We start from the raw sequence: 19,811 nt of genomic DNA, 5'->3' as shown, positions 1-19,811 counted from the left end.
TTTTTTTTTTTTTTTGCTCATTGAGAGCCCCCCCCCCCCCCCTCCCTCTTCCCCCTCCCCCCACCGGCCAAAGGTCCCCAGTCTCCCACAATAGTAGCTTCCAAGTTCACTACCAGGCACTCTCCCAGAAGTCTCAGACCAGATTAAGCTGCTCAAATCATAGTTCATTAAATCCAGTGCATATCAAGCAGCAAGGGCTCCAGATGGAATGAGCTGATATACTTAGTGTGATATTCTGATTTGGTCTTCATCCCCATTCTGGCACTGAGCTCCTAAAACCCTTGGAATTTCCTAAGTGAGGGTATCTCTTGTTATGTTAACGAGGTGACTTTTAGAAGGCACCACAGTTTGGGGACTGATTGCCAGGGGCTGCCAACCACAGGATCAGAGAATGGAAACTTTCGTTCCCCCACCCTGAGGCCCCTGGGGAGGTGAGAGGGCCTGGAGATGGCATCTATCACCAATGGCCAGTGATTTAATCAATAGTGCCTATAAAATGAAGTCTCCATAAAAACTCTAAACAATGGGGTTCAGAGAGCATCTGGGTAGGTGAACATGTGGAGATTTGGGAAGGGTGGCATGCTGAGAGAGAAAGGTATGCCCTTTCCCCCATACCTTGCCCTACACATCTCTTACATCTGGCTTTTCCTGAGTTGCAGAAGTGCAGGTGACAACCCGGACTTGCAATTGGCATCTGAAATGGGGAGGAAGGATAGTCATATGGACTAAACCCTTAACCAGGTTGATAGTGTCAGAACTGAGTTGAATTGGAGGACACCCAGCTAGTGTCCAAGAGTTGCTTGGTGGTGTAGGAAAACCCCCACCTCCTCATGAATTGGAGTTGGTCCCAGTGTCACCGGGCCAGTTCCATGCCCGGGGATGGCCCTGCCCCAGCACGGTCCAGACCTTTCGCATGTCACCCAACCTCCAGACTCTTGATTCGTGTGAGTCAAAGTGAGAATGAGAGCAAGTTTTATTCAGGTAGAGAAAAATAGGCCAGGACACACGTGCCCCTGGAAAGAAGTGGAAGTACATCTCCAAATGGACTCAGGCCAGTGCGAGTGGATTGCACACTGTGGTCAGGAGTTCTTGGGATTTTATGTGTTTCTGAGGGTGGGATGTTTCTAAGCTTTGTGGTGCCAAATTCTGACCGCACCTTCTGGTTGAGAGGGGACCTTATTCCTAACATGATCCATTCTGGAAGTGTCATGGTATTCGCCCCCCTGGACTCCCTACTTATGTCAGTTTTCATTATAACGATGGTATGATGAGCTTTGGAGGTGCTCTCTGGTCTGTTTTTCCTCCATCTTGGAATGACCTGGTTTTAGCCTTGTTGTTGTGACTTCTGTGACCACTGCAGGGGTTTTCTGCCATAACCTGTTTCCCTCTGATCATGCGTGGGGGTGGGGAGCTCAGGTGAGAGGACCTAGTGCCTTAGGGTCCTGTGATGAGGACTACTTCTTCGCTCCACTTGTTGGGATTTTTCCCTAACTTCTTCCTCACCAGAATCACACTGAGGATATGGTGCAGGAGTGTGGAAGGACCACACTACCTGAATCTTGGGTCATGCAGTATTTGTATGCCCAGCCTTTCCGCCGCAGCCACCTTCCCTGTTGACGATATGGTTACGAACCAGAGTTGAGGTTTGAGAAAGGAGCCCCAATTAGACAGAAGGTGTCTGCTAATGACACACAACTTGCTTTAGCAGAGATACAGGGGCGAGTCCCCTGGCTCCCTCTGCAGCTTGCCCCCTCACCTGATGAGCAGCTGTAGATTGTATTATTTGGGCAAATGACACAGAGGACCAGAATGGGTGTCTCAAATGGGCAGCCGCTGTACCGTCCAATGAATATTGAGTGCCTCGTGTGCTTCAGGTTATTTAGTGTGCCGTGAATATTAGAGGATTCTTTAGTCTTTCTATCACTTTCTGTGCTCTATGCTCAGCACACATGCTTGATCTAATCTAAGACATCCAGGTGACTAACTTTGCAATACTTAGTACATCTCATGAATTCTGCCTCTGTGTACTTGCTTATTCATTGTCTAAATCTAACACAGTTACCCATTTTACCTCTGTGTGACAAGCTACTACATATTCATTACCTACACTTAACACATCTTATAAGTTTTATCCATTCCATTTGTTTATCTTGTTCTCCGATAGCATTAGTTGAATATTCTCAAGTAATACAGCAACATCCCCTAGAACATCTCTTGGAAAAGCTGGTCCAGCCTCTCTGGTCCCACCACCCTAGCCAGCCTCCCTGTCCTTGCAGTTTATAGCATCGCTGTTCCTTCAAAGACCCAATCAAGGGTACTCACCCATCCGTGCTCCTGCATCTTCCCCATCTTCCCTGCAACCTCCTCCTTCCTCAACATTGGCGGGTAACTTTACTCACCATGTCCTCAGTTCCAAGGCTGAATGAACTCCTGTCATGTGCTCCTGATCTCACTCTGCCGGGACTTGGCCCTTTCAGTTATTTTCCTCTCACCATGGTCGGTTTCTCGCTACTCCCTGGCTCCCTCTCTGCTGCCCACATATATGTTTGGATCTCCCCTGTCTTAAAAATCAGCCATAACCACAAACTCTCTAATTCTATTACATACTCAAGCTACTACCCTAATGCTCTAATTCAGTGGTTCTCAACCTTCCTAATGCCGCGACCCTTTAATACAGTTCCTCATGTTGTGGTGACCCCCAACCATAAAATTATTTTCGTTGCTACTTCATAACTGTAATTTTGCTACTGTCATGAATCATAATGTAAATATCTGATATGCAGGATGTATTTTCATTGTTACAAATTGAACATAATTAAAGCATAGTGATTAATCACAAAAACAATATGTAATTATATATGTGTTTTCTGATGGTCTTAGGCGACCCCTATGAAAGGTTCGTTCGACCCCCAAAGGGGTCGTGACCCACAGGTTGGCGACCCACAGGTTGAGAACCACTGCTCTAATTTATCCACATACTTTACAAACTACTCTCTACTCAGTCCCTCAACTTCTTAACCACTTATAGCCTGGCATCCACCCCTAAAACACTACGACCAAAATTATTCTTTTAAGGGAAACTGATGACTTTCCAATAGTCAAAACTAATGGCTTTCGGTTGGGTTTCCCGTTCAACTATTAGTCTTTTCAGTTTCCCAGCAGTATTTGAAACCGTTGAGCTCTGTCAACCTCCTCTCCCTCTCCTTGACCTCTCGTTACATTGCCTTTCTGTCTTCTGTAGGCCTCTCACATTCATTGGCTTATGATCTCTTCCTCTGTCTTCAAAGACAACCAACCCTAGTCTTTCCTACACTGCCATCTCTGTGGTTCTTCCTCTTCTGCCTCCTCCTTTTACCTTATCAGGATTCTTGTGATACATTGGACCAATCAGAATAACTCAGGATAATGTCTCCATCTCGAGGTCAGTTGATTAGCAACCTTGATTGCCCTTTCCCAGGTGGGGATTAGGATGTAGATATTTGGGGGTATCCTTATTTTGTTTACCATGGAGATGTCATTGTTTCTCATTAGTTCTTTGTAATCACTTCCTTAATCTAATCCATTTCTATAGCTTCAACTATTTTCTCCTTGAAAAAGACCTCCAAATTCTACCTGTTGGCCTGACTTCTCTTGTGAGCCTCCTGCACCTCCAACTCATAACTTTATGGTGAAAAATAAAAGACCTCATTACTGCAACCGAATCCCTCAGAATTAGTTCCTTCTTCTAACTTCCTTATTTCTTTTCACAGCACCAGTGTTCCTCGGCAGGGGTCTCCGAACCTTATGATTCCTTGTCTTGTTTACTCCCCCATGTCTCATCATTGCCTAGGTGCCTACAGATCATTTTTCATGGTGTTTCAGGGAATGCATCCCCCTGTCTTTTCCTTCCCATTCCCACTATCACCTCCATCCTTCAGGCCTCTCTTTATTCCTTGGACTGTTGTTATTGCCTTTAATTAGGAGAGGACAAAAAATCTATTTCTGATCCTTTCCCGAGCAACAAGGGCTATTTTACATGTTATTCTCATTGCATCCTATCATCAACCCAATAAGTAAGGAATTAACATCCTTAGTTTAGAAATGAAGAAACTGAGGCTAAGAGCAATGAGGTAACTTTCTGAAGGTCATAATCATTCATTCAAAAATATTTATCAAGAGCCCATTACATGCAAGGTACTATTTTAGATTCTGAGGATAAGAACACTGAATAAACCAACCAAGATCCAAGTGCTGAGGAAATTGACATTAATCTAGAAATAGAGATTTAAGAAGAGAACAATCAAACGAACAAGATTATTGCTGACTCCTGGTTTGCCCTAGCTAAGAATTTTCTTCCTCTTCTGAATTCTAGTGAGTGAACAACAAAATCTCTTTGGATGCACTTAATTCATTCACTCATCATTATATGCAGCTATTTGTGTATTGCCTTATTTCTCTTACCAAAGCCTTTGAGGGCAGAAACACTTCTTCACATGGCACATAATAGAAATTTGTTTCAACTACAGGGTTGTATGAATCAAGGGAGACATTGGGAAAAGCACTTTGTAAACTGCAAAGCCATTTTCTCAGATTTGTTGTCTCGGGTGATGCCAGTTGTGTTCTTCTTTGGGTGGGTCACTCAAAGACCTGTTTCTCTCTGAAGTGAACAGGATTAATTTCCCCTACCATTGCTTTTCTTCCATTGCCCTATAAAGAAGCATAACTTAAAAGCTATATAAAATTTCTTCCTGCCTTTCCAAAATTTCTAAGGAAAGTTTAAAAGGTTAATACTGAGAACAATGACTTCCTTTTTCATCTTCTGTAGCCTGCAGTAACTTATCCCCCCCCCCCAACATTTCTTTAATAATATTTTCAAACTGAAAAATGTTTAGGTGAATACCCATTTATGCACCATTCAGACTGAAGAATTCATGTTTTACTAAACTTGCTTTGTCACAGCTTTCCATCAATCCATCCCTCCATCCATCAATTCATCTTATTTATTTGATTAGTTTCAAAGTAAGTTACAGACATCAGTGAGTCTCCACCTACATACTTCAGTCTGCATATCATTAAGTAGAGTTAAAATTTGTTAACAGAACCTTTGTTATTATTTTAAGATACGTTTTATATACAATGAAACGCACAAATCTTAAATATACTATTCAGTCTGTTTTTGACAAATGTATACCTGAGTAAGCCAAGTCTTTATCAAGTCATACAGCTTGTGCCAGAAAGTTCCCTGTGTCCCTTCCAGGTCAGTCCATAAACCCAATAATTCACTTTTGAAACTGTAGGCTCAGATGACCTGTGGGTGTGACTTTTTATCACTATATTTACTGTCAAAAAAACAAAAAAAACCCAACCCTCATTCTGTTGCTATTAATTGCTGTGATTAAAAAATACTTTTTTGGATTTAATTACACAATAGTTTGCTTGGTGGCAGAAATATGAATAATGGTAATTTTTTCCCTTTTAAAACATAACTTGGGTTGAGATTTAAGTAGTACTACACTGCAACCTCACTTTTACTTGATGATAATTTTTTATTTCAAGGCCAGACTACATTGGCTCAGTCAACAGGGGTTCATTTCTCCAAATCTACTCTACTGGGTCCTTTTTTAAAAAATTGATTTTAGCCCTAACTGGTTTGGCTCAGTGGCTAGAGCGCCAGCCTGTGGACTGAAGGGTCCCGGGTTCGATTCCGGTCAAAGGCATGTACCTTGGTTGCGGGCACATCCCCACTGGAGGGTGTGCAGGAGGCAGATGTTTGATGTTTCTCTCTCATCGATGTTTCTAACTCTCTATCCCTCTCCCTTCCTCTCTGTAAAAAATCAATAAAATATATTTTTAAAAATTGATTTTAAGGAGAGAGAGGAGGGGGAGAGAGAAACATCAATTTGTTGTTCCACTTATTTATGCATTCAATGGTTGATTCTTGTATGTCCCCTTACCAGGGATCAAACCTGGAACCTTGGTGTATTGGGACCACACTCTAGCCAACTGAGCTACCCAGCCAGGACTCCTGGGTCCTCATTTAGCATTGTTTCATTTGAACACACTCATAAGGTATAAACCAGAATATCTGGGCTTTTTTCCTCTCTTACTTTGATGCCTTTTTGTTGTTGAAGGAGGGTTTATATTCTTGAACAACTTTCTTAGGCCTGCTTAGAAAGTAACAGTGTATCTCTTGAGGTCCTGCCTAAATTTGAAACCCAATACTTCTTATGGGAAGGGAAGTTGTGAGGACTTGAGGAAAAAGAACTGAATCTCTATGTTATATAACCCATATTTAAACAGTTCAATATTTTTAGTTCAAAAATAACAAACATTACTGTAGTTCGATAAATTATTCTAGCTTAAATGTTCTTGGAACAGCTGGTTTCTGTTTAAAGTTTTTTGTACAAGCAAATCATAATTTAAATTGTAACATAAAGTCCTTTTCAGTGAATGACTACAAAGGGAAACTTGCTTAATATATTTCTTTCTTTCTTTTTTCAACTTGTTTATGCCACTTGAGAAGTTTTGTTTTTTTTTTTGTCAGGATTTGGGATACAATTGTCAGAAATCTGTTCTGCCCAGAGCCACCTCTGAGTCATTTCCACTATTTATGGAACAGCAACTGTGAAGAGTGGGATCATGTTTAGGTTTTTTTTTTTAACAACAGATGATAAATGTCTTCAGGAGCTTATGTAATATGTCGCAGAGCTTCCAGTTTTCAGAGGAAAACAGAGTCCAGGAAGTGGCCTGGTACAGCTTTTGAAAGCATGTTCCCGAGTCTTAAGGTCACAGACTGTCAAAGTAGTAACTTGAGTCAAGTTTGAACAGCCTTTGAAGTTAAAACTGTTCTGTCTTGGAAAGTTGGGATTATGCCTTTTACTTTAGGCGTAAGATTTCCATTTCATCTTATTTGCTGCCTTGCAAAAGAAGCCTTTGCCTTGGCCTGCTTGTCCTTGCACATACCTGGGATTCCAGAGCCTGCATCTAGGTGGTTGTGTAACAAACACAGCACTCCACACAGACAGCCGGCTCTGCCCCTCTCTGTCCTGCGTGGAGTGCTCAGTAGGGAAGCATGGAGGTTGGGATGGGGTGATGTTGCACACTGTTTCCTTTCCCTGAAAAGTTTCTGTCCTCTTTTCTTCGTCCTGTATCTGAGAAGACTCATAATCTAGTTCAGGCTTCTGCTTCATCGTGCCACCTGCCAACCAGGAGGCCTAAAACATCCTGCACATGTTATGTGCCCTGTCTCTCTGCTATGTTCCAGGGAGACGAGCTGTGAGCTGAGGGTGCGTCTCCAGAATACTTTCCTTTAACCCGTGAACCCAGGGCTGAAATGTGAGCCTGTGCGATCGCCATGTGGGCCCTCCCTGCCACCTTTTCACTCCCCTGACCCGGAAGGCTGAAGCCTTGCATGTGAGTGTGTCAGTGGCCTTGAATTGAGGTAGCCAACTTTTCTCCTGTTTGAATCTCAAAGAGCAAAAATGAAGAATAGTTCTAAATCAAAGAGCAAAAATGAAGAATATTTCAAAAAATAGGTTTTTCTCTTTCCAAGTAACAGAGATGTTTGTTATACAATTAAAAATATGCCACCAACTATTCCAAATGGAAACTCTCACCATTCCTTAAGATAGAGCGTGATATGAACGCTTGTCAAACATGTTGATTGCGTTCCTTGGGCAAAAGTACTTGTTTTTCTCTATCAGCAGCACAATGAAGGCTGCAGTTATTAATAAGAGTTTTGGGGAAGATAAATTGATAGATAGATATTAAATATAATATCCCTATTGATTTTTTTTTAATTGATGGTTTAAATTCAGTCAAGTTTTTATTGAGTACCGTTATGTGCTCAGGGCCATTTTATTAGGAAACAACAAAACAAATTGCCTATGGCAACTGAGGAAAATAGATAAGAAAATTTTTATTTTATTGTGTTTCTTTTCTTAATCTTCCATCATTAAGCTAGCTTCAGAAATTTACAGGCCTGGGTGATCCTTTTTATAAATCCTAAAATCCTAGAAAGGCCCTGAAGCAGTTCAAAAATTGGATCCTTTGATCCCCAGAAACTTATATTTCCTTTGCTTACCATCTGCAAGTGCAGAGTTCTTTGCATTGCTGCTTGTTAAGCACAGTGGTTGGTTTCTAGGATCATGTGTTATACTAGAGGCCTGATGCATGAATTCGTGCACGGGTGGGGTTCGGCCAGCCAGCCCTGATCAGGCCAATCAGCTGGGCCTGCTGGGGGGAAGGGCCTCGGGCTGTTGACCCGCCAGCCTGCCCCCTGGTCAAACTCCCGATAGAGGGGACAATTTGCATATTAGCCTTTTATTATATAGGATTGGGGATGTCTACATAGTCAAGTCACAGCATTGGACCTATATAAAGATAGATAGGTAGGTAGGTAGGTAGGTAGATAGATAGATGATAAATAGATAGATGATAGGTAAACACACACACAAAGCCTATAAAAAACTTGCAATTTAGGTTCATTTTCATGAAATGAATTAAACTGACTTTAATAAGCCCTGTCCCTAAAAAAACAAGCAAACCAAAACTATAGGAATAATTATTTCACCTGATTTCTGGTGGACTTAAAAAGCAGGTGAGAGCCAAAAATCAGTGGGGTATCAAAAGAATTACAAAGTAATATTTTTTTAAAGAACGAAGACCCTTCATTTCGTGATAAAGTTGACACACACTTCATAAACTCAGCGCAGAAAACATCCTTTCCGTGTCAGTATTCAGAGGGGGTCGTTTTCCCTCTCGCACGTTAAAAGTTCTGAACTGAGCCCCCAGGCCTCTCTGTCCATAAGCACCATCCAGGCAGCCTCTGTGGGAAGGCAGGGTGATGCCTGCGGGGAGGGAGGTGGGGGAGTTGGGGGGCGGGGGTGAGAAATCTCGTTCAGCTGCAGCCTTGGTTTGCGCCCATCTCTCTCCCTCGCGGGCCTTTCCCCTTTAATGAGGACTAGAATGTTTCCACGCCCGTTAACCGCCTGCCCACAGCCCGTTAACTGCCTGCCTACAGCACCAGAAGGTCACCCCAGCCCCAGCCCCAGCCTGATCCCTTTCTTTGTGCGGCTAATATAATTGGCTGATTGTGCCAGTGATGAGCGCCCCCTCCCCCAGGCCGGTCCTCGCTCCATGTTTGTGAGCCTCACTGCTGGTTTCCGCGGAGAGAGGAGAGCAGCTCAGCTCAGCTCAGCTCAGCTCGGCTCAGCCCAGCTCGCTGCGCGCCTCCCGCACAGGCGGTGCCACTGCGCAGGTTGATCGGGAAACAGCATCCATTTTCCTCTGCGGGGAGCCCTGCCTGCCCAGGGCGTGCTCTCCGCCGCGGGTGCCCCGCGCGCTCCCGCAGCCTCGCGGAGCCGTCCTGCTTGGGGTCTGCGCCCTAGGATGCACTGAGATGGTGCATCAGGAGAACTGTTCGTACCAGGTAAGATTTACAGCCGGGCTGCGAGGCCGGCATCCTCTGGGAGGGGAGGCCTTCCTCTTGCCAAGCAGCAGGTTGCCTCTCCGGATTTTCCAGGGATTTGCCATCCTCCTCTCCTGGCCTCCATCGCATCCAGTATCTGAATTGTAATTAGGTTTTCTGGGACTAATGGGGCAGAAAACACTGTTTCCTTGGCCTTGAAGGCATATGTGAAATCCACCGAGGGTGATCTGTGCTTTGCGTGTTCTGTATGCCTGAGAATAAGAGGAACTATTTCAACTGTAATTGAATTTAAGGGGCTTGGGGGGGGGGGGGGATCTAGTCCGGAGAATATGGTGTTTGCTCATTGCATAGGATGTGAGTTGCTTCACGTCCAGTTTTTAGGATTGTCTTTAAGGAAATGATGTAAATAGGGAGTAATCGATGATCTTAGACATTTTCAAAGATCAGCCAGCGTATCTTTGATGTTTAAAGTTGCACTTGTGTTTCCAAACTTATTTTTACTAATAGATTGTTTTTAGATGGTTAGTGAATAAGAATGAAGGTACCAGCCCGCATGCATAAAAAAACTCCCAAGTAGAAAATGTTTTACAATGCATATTCATCTATATGCTAATTTGCTGTCTGGAGTTTATGAATTACACACGTAGCTGCCTTCCAAAGACCAGTTCTAGAGTGTTAATAACTCCTTCCTGTGTGGAGACAGCATGGCAAGTATCCTCCTTGTAAACAGACAGCGAGAATGTTCCCCGAGAAATTGCTCTGTGCACCTCTGGCATGGCTCATCGAAGTCCTGGATAGGTAATATCGGGCTTTACTCAGCTGACCGAGTTTAGAAGCTCTGAGAGACCAGCTCTCTCACTCAACAATGCCTCTTCCTTGTGTGAGGTAGGTTACCCGAGACGAGCAGGTGTTTCTCCCCAGGTCAGATTTCACAGGGGTAAATGTATGCAGGCGGAATAGGACATTTCACAAGACTTCAGGCAGTGGTTTCTGGGGTAAGTGAAGTGTGCCTGTAGAATATATTTATCCACCTCTTTCTCTGCTTCATAATTGCAATTCTGTAATTGTAGTAGAGGATTTCCCTTTATGGTACATTTAGGTCCATATAGAGCCTACGTATCAAGATGCTTGCTTCACAGAAATCCTTCCCAAGAGAAAGGGGTCAAGATGCTGAGGAAACAACAAAGTCCTCATTGCACATGAGACCGAGCTCGGGAGTGGAGAGTGTCAACATCTCTGCAGGGCCGGCCTACTTCTGGCACGGCTCCAGATGATTAAATGACTATCATAATTAAGATAATTTTTCTCCTCTCTTTTCAGAGAAACTCTGTAATTTAATTTTTGAGAGGCAAGCTACTCCAGGATGATTCCCTATATCTTTGCATTAGGTTGAACACGAAATCACTGTTTTTCTAGGTCAAACATTGGTCAAATGTCAGCAGTTTCATCTGGAAAGGAGGGATGTTGTTAGCCTACTGCCTTTCCCAGAGGAGGACAAATTGACTTTCTTTTATATGATCTACAACATGTAACACTGTCATTGTGTGTTTGACAGTTTTGAAGTGTTTATGGCTCATTTTCACAACGCAATGAAGGGTATCAGGCACATTCTGTGGTAGAACTACCTTCATTTGTTTGTTCTTTTGAAACCCCTCCCTTTATCCGTAGCTCAGCAAAGACAAAAACAGTAACCTGGAAGCAAAGTCTCGATCCCACTTAGACACCTGAATCTTAGAACCCAGCTGGCACCACTGAGATTGGATTCAGGAAGGGCGGTTTCTCCAAGTCCTTGGCCTGATGTTATCACAGTCACTCGTGATGCCATATTGACAGTCTGATGTGTTTCAGAAACTTCCCCCCTTGGGGATGATGGCGTATTCAATTATTTTTAAGAATGATAATGTCATGGGTTAAAGCAACTTCCCGAAGTTAGCATTGCTACTGAGTAGATAGAATTTATTTCTAGGACTGATTCCTTTCCTACCATAAATGTATACCAACGTTTCTTAATGGAGAGTTCATGAATGCGGCTTCAGGGGCCATCCCCTTCCCTCCTCCCAAATTCCATGCTCATTTTGGTGCCTATGTCTAGATGTATATTATCATTGTCATCATTATCATTGCAGCAGTAATGGCCTCCTGTTCTTGCTGCTCCTGCCCTTGAATGATCTTTTAAAACCTAAGTCAGAGCGTGTCACCCCTCTCAAAACCCTGCTCAGAATAAAACTCTGGGCCACCCAGGGCCCTGTTTCCTCTTGGAGTCCCCTCCCACATTCCCCCTTCCCATCATCCCCCCTCCCTCCTACCTGGCATATGCTGCTCCACTTAGGGCTGCCAGATTTAGCAAATCTCCTACAGTGTTTGAGACATGCGTATTCTAAAAAAATCGTTCACTGTTTATGAGGAATTCATATTCAACTGGCCATCCTGTGTTTTTCCTGTCAGTATCCCCCATAGCTTATTCAAGTCTTTGCTCAAATGTTACCTTCTCTAGACTTATTATGTCAGCTTCCAACTTTCCAAATCTATCCCAACATCTCTGTTACACTTATGTAACTTATTTGTATACTTGGCATTCATTACCATCTATCAGAGTACATATTGATTTGTGTATTTTCTGTCTCCCTCCCACCATGTAAGCTCCATGAGGGCAGGGATTTTCATATTTGTATCCATATGCTTTCCTGGTGCTTAGAACAAGCCCTTAAGTAATATGGATGGATATGCCTACTATATATAAAGTACCATAGCATCATGGTTTCTTTTTATAAAATTTTCTTTATTGGAGAGAGAGAGAGAGAGAGAGAGAGAGAGAGAGAGAGAGAGAGAGAAAAGGCGAGAGATGAACCTAGATTTGCAGCTCCACCCATTGATGCAGTCCCTGGTTGACTCTTGTGTGTCCCCCAACTGGGGATGGAACCAGAAACCTTGGTGTATCAGGTGGATGCTCTAATGAACTGAGCTACCAGGCCAGGGTATATAGCACCCTGGTTTCTTATGTTTTGATTTTGTCCTCCCTCCCCCAACACCTGCCGTTAACCTGAAAGTTCTCATTGAGGGTCAAATGATCCCCATATTTCCTGTTGCTTTTCTTATCTGGGAAATGGGATTTTTCCTACTTATCACCCTGGCATGGAAGTTGGCAGGTCCCCTGTGGGAGGCCACCTTTCTGCATAACCAGGTCTGTTACCAGAAATTAAGAGCTCGCTCCTTCTCTGGTGCACAGCAGGGACCCCGTGAAGGCTGGGAAGCAGCCAGGGAGAACCATGCACCACTCCCGCTCTCAGTTGTTTGTTGCTAATATAGGAAACTGTAATTGATTCTCGTATATTGCTTTTCCAAGTAGATGATTGCTTTGAAAGAGAGTTTCACTGCTACCAGGAGCCCGAAAACCTCGGTTGCAGGTGTTTTACAAGCACTGTGCAGAGAACAACTTCCTCCAAGGAGGGACCATCAGAGAGAAATGCTGGGGCAGGATTTTCTGTGGGTGGTTGTGTTTTTAAAGGCTCTCACGTCATCGCCATGCACTTTTCCCCCTCGGGATTTACATTAGCGAAGAGGTTACTGAGGCATGTGTTGTCATTTTCCGTGGTAGCCGTGTTTAGATAAAGCTGTGGACCTCCATCTTCCAGACTTGGGAGGAAGCCAGCCTCTTCAGGAAAGAGCCTCGCCCACAGCTTCGGGCCTGGCAGCCTTCTTAGGCCACATTCTTCTAAACAGCCCCTGGTAGAAAGCTTGGCGATATTGTTAATGTGACAGCTCAAGTTGGGGTCAGAGGGTCCGTTTTGCTTCAAAGCTCCCGAATATTTTCTCCTCTTTCCCAGCAGTTGGTTTTTGGGGACTTGTGTGTGTGTATATACAAACAATGACGTGCTTTCATCCCTTTCTTGCCATCGCCCCAATTGTCCTCGACCACCTCAGATACAGATCATGCCCTCACATTCTTTGCTACTGTGGGAATCTAGCCTTGAAAGAAAAGAAAGTAAGGTGATATGTCAGTGACTCTCATCTCCTTTCTCCCTGGGGAGCTTAAAGAGGCTCTTCCTCAAACACACACCTGGTCTTGAGGAAGCCTGGTAGAAATCTAGAATGCCTCCCCATTTTCCGTGGGATTCAGCCCACACCCTTTTGCATGGCCTTTAAGGCCTAACCATGACCTGAACCCCCAGCCGGACACAGTCCTCCCTCCAGATCCCACACTCCTGCCCCTCATTGCCATCACTGCTTTGCTTTGGTTCCTCAGCCTGGTACAGTGGTCGGCAAACTGCGGCTCGCGAGGCACATGCGGCTCTTTGGCCCCTTGAGTGTGGCTCTTCCACAAAATACGGGCTCTTCCACAAAATACCGACTTCTGCGCATGGGCCACAAAGTTTCAATCGCACTATACGTGCACGCCCGCACATGGTATTTTGTGGAAGAGCCACATTCAAGGATCCAAAGGGCAGCATGTGGCTTGCGAGCCGCGGTTTGCCGACCACAGGCCTGGTATGTCTCCTGCTCACACTGCACCTGCTTCGACCTGTTGTAGGCTGATGCAACTGTCAAGGCTCAAAGGGCACCTTCCCCTCGGGTCCCCAGTCAGAAGTTCTCAGTGCACTTCGGTTTTACCTCTGAGAATCCATTTGCAGCCAGTGACGTATAGTCCGTCTCCCCCATTAGACAGCAGTCTTCTTGGAGGCCAGAGCCTTATTTTCCTTTCCTGCCCTACACAGAGTGTGTGTTCGATACATGTCTGTTGGGTTGAATTGCATTCTGCGGTTGGTGATGTTCTGAGTTCTCAGGATCAGGATTTCCCATCACAATACCAGAGAGAAGCTCGGATCTCTGCATTGCAACAGGGAGTTGGTGAAGCTGACCCCAGCAGTCCAGGCACCTGGCTTGTGAGCCTCTTGGCCAGTTGCCAGAATTTCTAACATCCCATCTGCCAAAATGGGGGCTAGGGGAAGACAAAATGAATGAGAGAAACATCCCAGCATTCCCAGAGGCAATGCATTAAGAATATACCTCCGCACCTACTAATCCTTCACCCATGAATTTTCCCAAGGTGAGCCTCATGGTCTGTCCCCAAGCGCTTTTTCAAAACACCTGTGATAGGTTGAGGCAAGCACTCATATCCAAGCTGCCTTTCTTAATATGTTGAATTTTGCAAAGTTATAATAAATATTTTTACCATATGGAGGGATAACTTAACTGCCTCCTGAAACACCAAAGTTTTCTTGGGCAAAATGTTTTGGCCCAGTGAAAGTGCTATACCCAGCACATAAAATAAAAGGTGGCCTATATTGGTCTGAAATGATAAAGCTAGGGAGTATATCAGTTTAAGTAGTACACCAAGATGTGAAAATTCTTACTAGAGAGAGTAGTAAACAGCCTTCACGCTCAAATTCTAGTGGGTTATTTAATGGTTAACAAAGGAAAGGAAATATATTCTGTCCCTACTGACACCAGGCCAAGCGAGGGTTCATTTCCCAATCCCTTGTTCCTGTGAATGAGAAAACAAAGGTATCAAATTTGAATTCATTTAAGATTCCGCCCAATTTAAGCCTGTTTCATCCACAGCAGGGAAAAATATATTGACCTAATGGAAAAGGGAATTTCAAAGCATTGTAGTGCACTATTTGATGCAGGCGTTTACAGCTGAGTTCATTGGAACAGTTTTCTGTCTGATTCTATAAATGTTTTTACTGGAAACATTTTCCCCATAGTCTATGGTGTTGGATAATACTTTGTTTTCATTGTTTTGCCTGGATATAGTGTGTTTTGCCTTGCTGAGATACAGTGTGTTTTTCTGAGGAGGCAGTAACATATCTATCACCTTAAAAATTAAGAAAATAATTCTGGATATATAATTCTGCCCTTGTTTTTAGCCAAGAAAGATATCTGAAAATCTAGTTTATATGTTTTAACACAGAGTGAACAAAGCAGTAAGTGTCCAAATAAGAACAAACAAAAAATCATCTCAACAGAGCTACATTACACACCTGATCTGAAATAGAAATTTAGTAGAAGCACAGACATTGCCATTTAAAATAGCACTTGGTGCCTCAAACATCAGGATTCAGACATCCAGTGATTTTAAGAAATAAACATGCAACACCTATTTAAGCCAAACATCTAGTATTTTCTCTTGGAAAGAGGATGGTGATGGGGGAGGACAGGAAATAGGAACATCTCTCTGGTACATGTCAGTGCATTCATGATTTTTGAAGAGTAGAGACCCCATGTCCACACACACACACACACACACACTCACAATCTTGGGTAACTAATTATAACTTCACATGAAGAGGCTCAGCATTAATACAGCCATCTCCTATTATTTATTTATATCCACTGTGCCAAGGGAAGATCTGAAATCTTGGTGTACTTAGTATTATCCTTTGCACTATCTAAAAGCATCAGAAATTACCAAGCTTCCTGAAATAGAAAGCACTTTGACAGAACTGCTTGAATTCAGAAGAAAACAACTCTCAAAAAGGCATAATGACAGTCAGCATAGGAGAGCCAGTAATGGGGAAAGAATGCTAAGAACACAGAGAAACGTAATGAGGACATTAATCCTGGTTCCGTTTGGATGCCGTGCTGTGGCCCACAGAGTGACCGCAGCTGAGTTCCTTGTGCTCAGGTTTTCAGTTGGGCACAAAGATTTATGTCTGTGGTCCTCAGTCATTTTAATACAGGTGACTGTTTGGCACGCTCTGTACTCCCAACACCTTCACCTCCTCTACCCCACATTCCTAATGTCATTATTTTAATTTTGTAACATATACTGAAAAGTCCATTTAAAAATTTCCCTGCATATTTTCATGGCTCATCTAGCTACCAGAGTGCCTTAATTGAAAAGCAAAGCAAAGGAGGTGGGTGGTGGGTGGAAAGAGATCAACCAAAGAACTCATACACCTATATGCATAACCCATGGACACAGACAATAGGGTAGGGAAAGCCTGGGTGGGGGATGGGAGCAGGATAGAAGGAGTCAGTGGGGGGAAGGGGATATATGTAATACTTTCAACATCAAAGATTTAAAGCAAAGCAAATTTAAATGAACTTTGCACAGAAGGAAAACAAATAATTTGAAAAAAGATTACAACTCAAGTATCACTTTGTATAGCAGGTAGAATTTGGATGTTCAGGTTGAAGGGCAGGCAGTGGATGCTGCAGGCTTAGTCGGGATGAATTAGAGTTCCCATCTGTGAACTGGAAAATCTTTTGGCAATGCCTAAGTGATTTCCCAGTAATGTGGTCAGTGTTCTCAGAGTCAATAATTTCCACCAGGGCCCGATAATGACCATTTAAAAGCATTAGCTCACGTGATCAATGCACCTTGCAGTTGAGGGCATGGCTTGACAGGAAACTGAAGCTCTCCGGTCCAGTCCTTGAATTTCAGGGCAGGGGAGGGGGTGAGAAAAAAGCCCTTTAAACCTCAGGGATTGTCAGTGGCTGTGTGTATGTTTTCTAAGGGATAGCGTCAGTGTCTGGGCCCATGTTAAGCCAGCACCGTTCATTTTGGAGAAGGTGGCAGTGGAGAAGGAACAGAGAAAAGTCTCTGTAGAAAGGACGCGAGTGGCTTTATCCCCTTGTTTGCATAGCTACTGCAAAACCACCACGCATTGCATACGGCTCATCTTCCAGTGGTTTGTTTTTTCCTTTCCTGTATTCATTTGGACCTCTTGGGAGTGAAATTAATTACAGTGTTGACCCCAAACATCTAAAGTCAGAGTCTTGCCACCAAGCACAGAAATATGATCTAACGTAAAAGAATAATGGCTGTATAATAAATTTTTGCAGGGTCTGGATCTAGGCTTCTAAAATTTAAGGTGCATCCACAAATCCAAGAGCTCTTTTTAAAAATGTGTTTTCTGATTCAGTAGGTCTGGGTTGGGACCTCAGAGTGTTCATTTCCAGTCAGCTCCCAGGAAATGTCAGAGGACACACTTTGAGTAGCAAAGCTGCAGAATACATCACAGGTTAGTCCACATGATAGGAAATCACCAGATATTTTAAGCTGGTACAAGCCACCCAGACAGCGGTGGTACAGCTCCTTCTGTGAGCGTGTCTGTGCTGAGCACCTTCTGGGGGAGGGTGCAGAGAAAATTCATCACCACCGGGGGCCACCCTGCAAGCTCTTGCATCCGTGTTTCAGGAGGGATGTTCTGTCACTTGCCTCTGGGTAGTGCTTATTAGAGAATCACTTATGACCTGAAAAGGCGTAGTGGGTGGAGGAGCAGAATGGTGTTCATCCTTCACTTAGTGCGAATCCTTGTTGCTGTAGTTTGGCTGGGAAATTTCATCTTGGATTTTGAGGTGCCTTCTCCAAAAGAGAATATATTATTAAAGTGTGTGTGTGTGTGTGTGTGTGTGTGTGTGTGTATGCAGTCAGTATATTATTACTGTACGTTAACTTGAATGTGTATATACATATACATCGTTAATAATGAGTTCAAGAGTTCGGTCATTTTAACTGTATATTTAAGCCCACCCTGTTAAAATGAAAGGAAAACGACATTAGTGATGAGGCTTATAGTGTTATGTATCTTACTAAGTCTTATAGTCTCTACATTTTTATAATTTCATCCATGTTAGCTCTTGGTTGTTGATTGCTCAGTGGACTAGGATGCTAACCAAGGTCAGAGACTGAAGTTCATGGTAGCCCCCCTCTTTCAACCAAAGCAGACCCATATTTAACTTTGAACATATGTGGTTTCCACGGAAAATCTCGCTTGAAAAGCAGTAATGTGAACTATTAATATTTCCTACCATGGACAGCATTTATAGGAAACATTTTAAGCAACACTTACATTTCTCCTGCGTTCATCTATTTATGCAACAGCTCTTCACTGTTCCCTTAACGTGTGTGAGGCCGTGTCTGGGTGCTGTGGGAGAAACAAGGTGAATAAGCAAACCCTGCCCCCTTAGAAGCAGCCTTGAAACCCCGTGGCTGACGGGAAGGAGCCGAAGTGGCACCAAAAGCACCGTGTTGAACTGGAAAAGATCCACTGTACCGCGTGTTAGGTCACTGTACTCGGTAGAGGCGCTCTCGTTTTATTTCTTGAGGTCTAATTGGCAGGGGATAATGGTGATACGTCCTGGGTGTTCCTGAAGTGCGATTGATAGTCAGTATGTGATATTGTTATAGAAGTGCTGCCAGAATCCTCTCTGTACTAAATCTTAGCTTTTAAAAGCTGTGCCTGATTATTTTAGTGTGGGCATTTGTTTCTTACCAAGGCAGCCAGTGGGAGGCGGTCTGGCACGCCCACTTAGAATGTGGGCCACAGAAGCAGAGGGCCCAGGTTCACCCTCTGGCCTGACCATTCACAAGCAGCCTCACTGTGGGCAGGTTACTTACCTCACTGAGCTCTCACTCAGCTATAAAATGCAAATGATAATAGCATCTACTCCACAGTGTTACTGTGAGGATCGAAGACGTGTAAGACACACATGGAAAGTGCCTGGCACATAGCAACCCCTCAGGAAAGGTAACTGTTGTTATGTTAATATACTGGTATGTCTTATAATAAGATGCATGCTTCCTTCATTTCAGGTGACCTCCTTTGACAGGATTCAATATACACAGATCCTTTACATTTCAGATGCTTCATTGTAACCCCAAAGCCTTAGCCTTGGTGAATGCTCCGGTGTTGGGAACACCCACATTGGGGCAGCACCCTGCATTGCCTCACAGCCCTGGGAGGTGTTTTGGGTCCCTTGTGTGCAGATAGCGGGAGCCTTGCTTAGCATGAGGGTCCTGGGGTCTGGAAGAGAATAAGACATGGGAGGCTCTGCTAGGGAGAAGCCCTGCCCAAGTGCAAGTGGGGCTCCTGAGACACAACCTGGCATTGTTCTGTCTGCAAATGTGCAGGTCACTCTCTTGGGGACTGAGGGGCGGGGGGCCCGAGGGTGGAGTGCAGGGAGGATTTGGATTTGGGTCAGGGGCTGCAGAGGAAGGTATTTGCTTTGCAAAAGTTGGGCTACACTCAACTACATCGAGACACATTCATGCCACCAGTCTTGAGCAAACAGAATTTTTAAAAATGTGTGGAAATAGACAATAGAATTCCAGCATTTCAGCAGAGGATCAGATGCCAAAAGGCTACCTTATGGCATTTTTTGGTTGATTAGGGTGTTCTTCACAGCATGGAACTTGGTCAAGAATTCATCTAGGAAAAGGTATGAGCTAGTACATCTGCTGCTTTCTGTCTACACTTGTCAGAGGAGGAGATGGTGGTGTTAGATGGAGCTTGCCCTTGGAGCTCTTTGGCCCACTTCTGCAAACAGTAACGTCTTTTTTTTTTTTTTAATGAGCAGTGGGTATATTTTTTAGTCTCTGGCGCTAGTCATTCAGCAGTGATGAGTGTGTGTGTGTGTGTGTGTGTGTGTGTGTGTGTGTGTGTGTGTGTGTTGT

General features: G+C 43.9%; 1 protein-coding gene across 2 annotated transcripts in view; it reads left to right on the top strand.

The window, feature by feature from the left end:
• SCHIP1 (schwannomin interacting protein 1) overlaps positions 1–19,811 on the top strand; it is a 119,570-nt gene that overhangs the window by 53,903 nt on the left and 45,856 nt on the right. The window lies entirely within an intron of this gene.

This window comes from Myotis lucifugus, unplaced genomic scaffold (assembly GCF_000147115.1).
Source record: "Myotis lucifugus unplaced genomic scaffold, Myoluc2.0 scaffold_70, whole genome shotgun sequence".
NCBI classification, from domain to species: Eukaryota; Metazoa; Chordata; class Mammalia; order Chiroptera; family Vespertilionidae; genus Myotis; species Myotis lucifugus.
The sequence above is the reverse complement of the archived record's forward strand: the minus strand, read 5'-3'. Positions and strand labels throughout refer to the sequence as shown.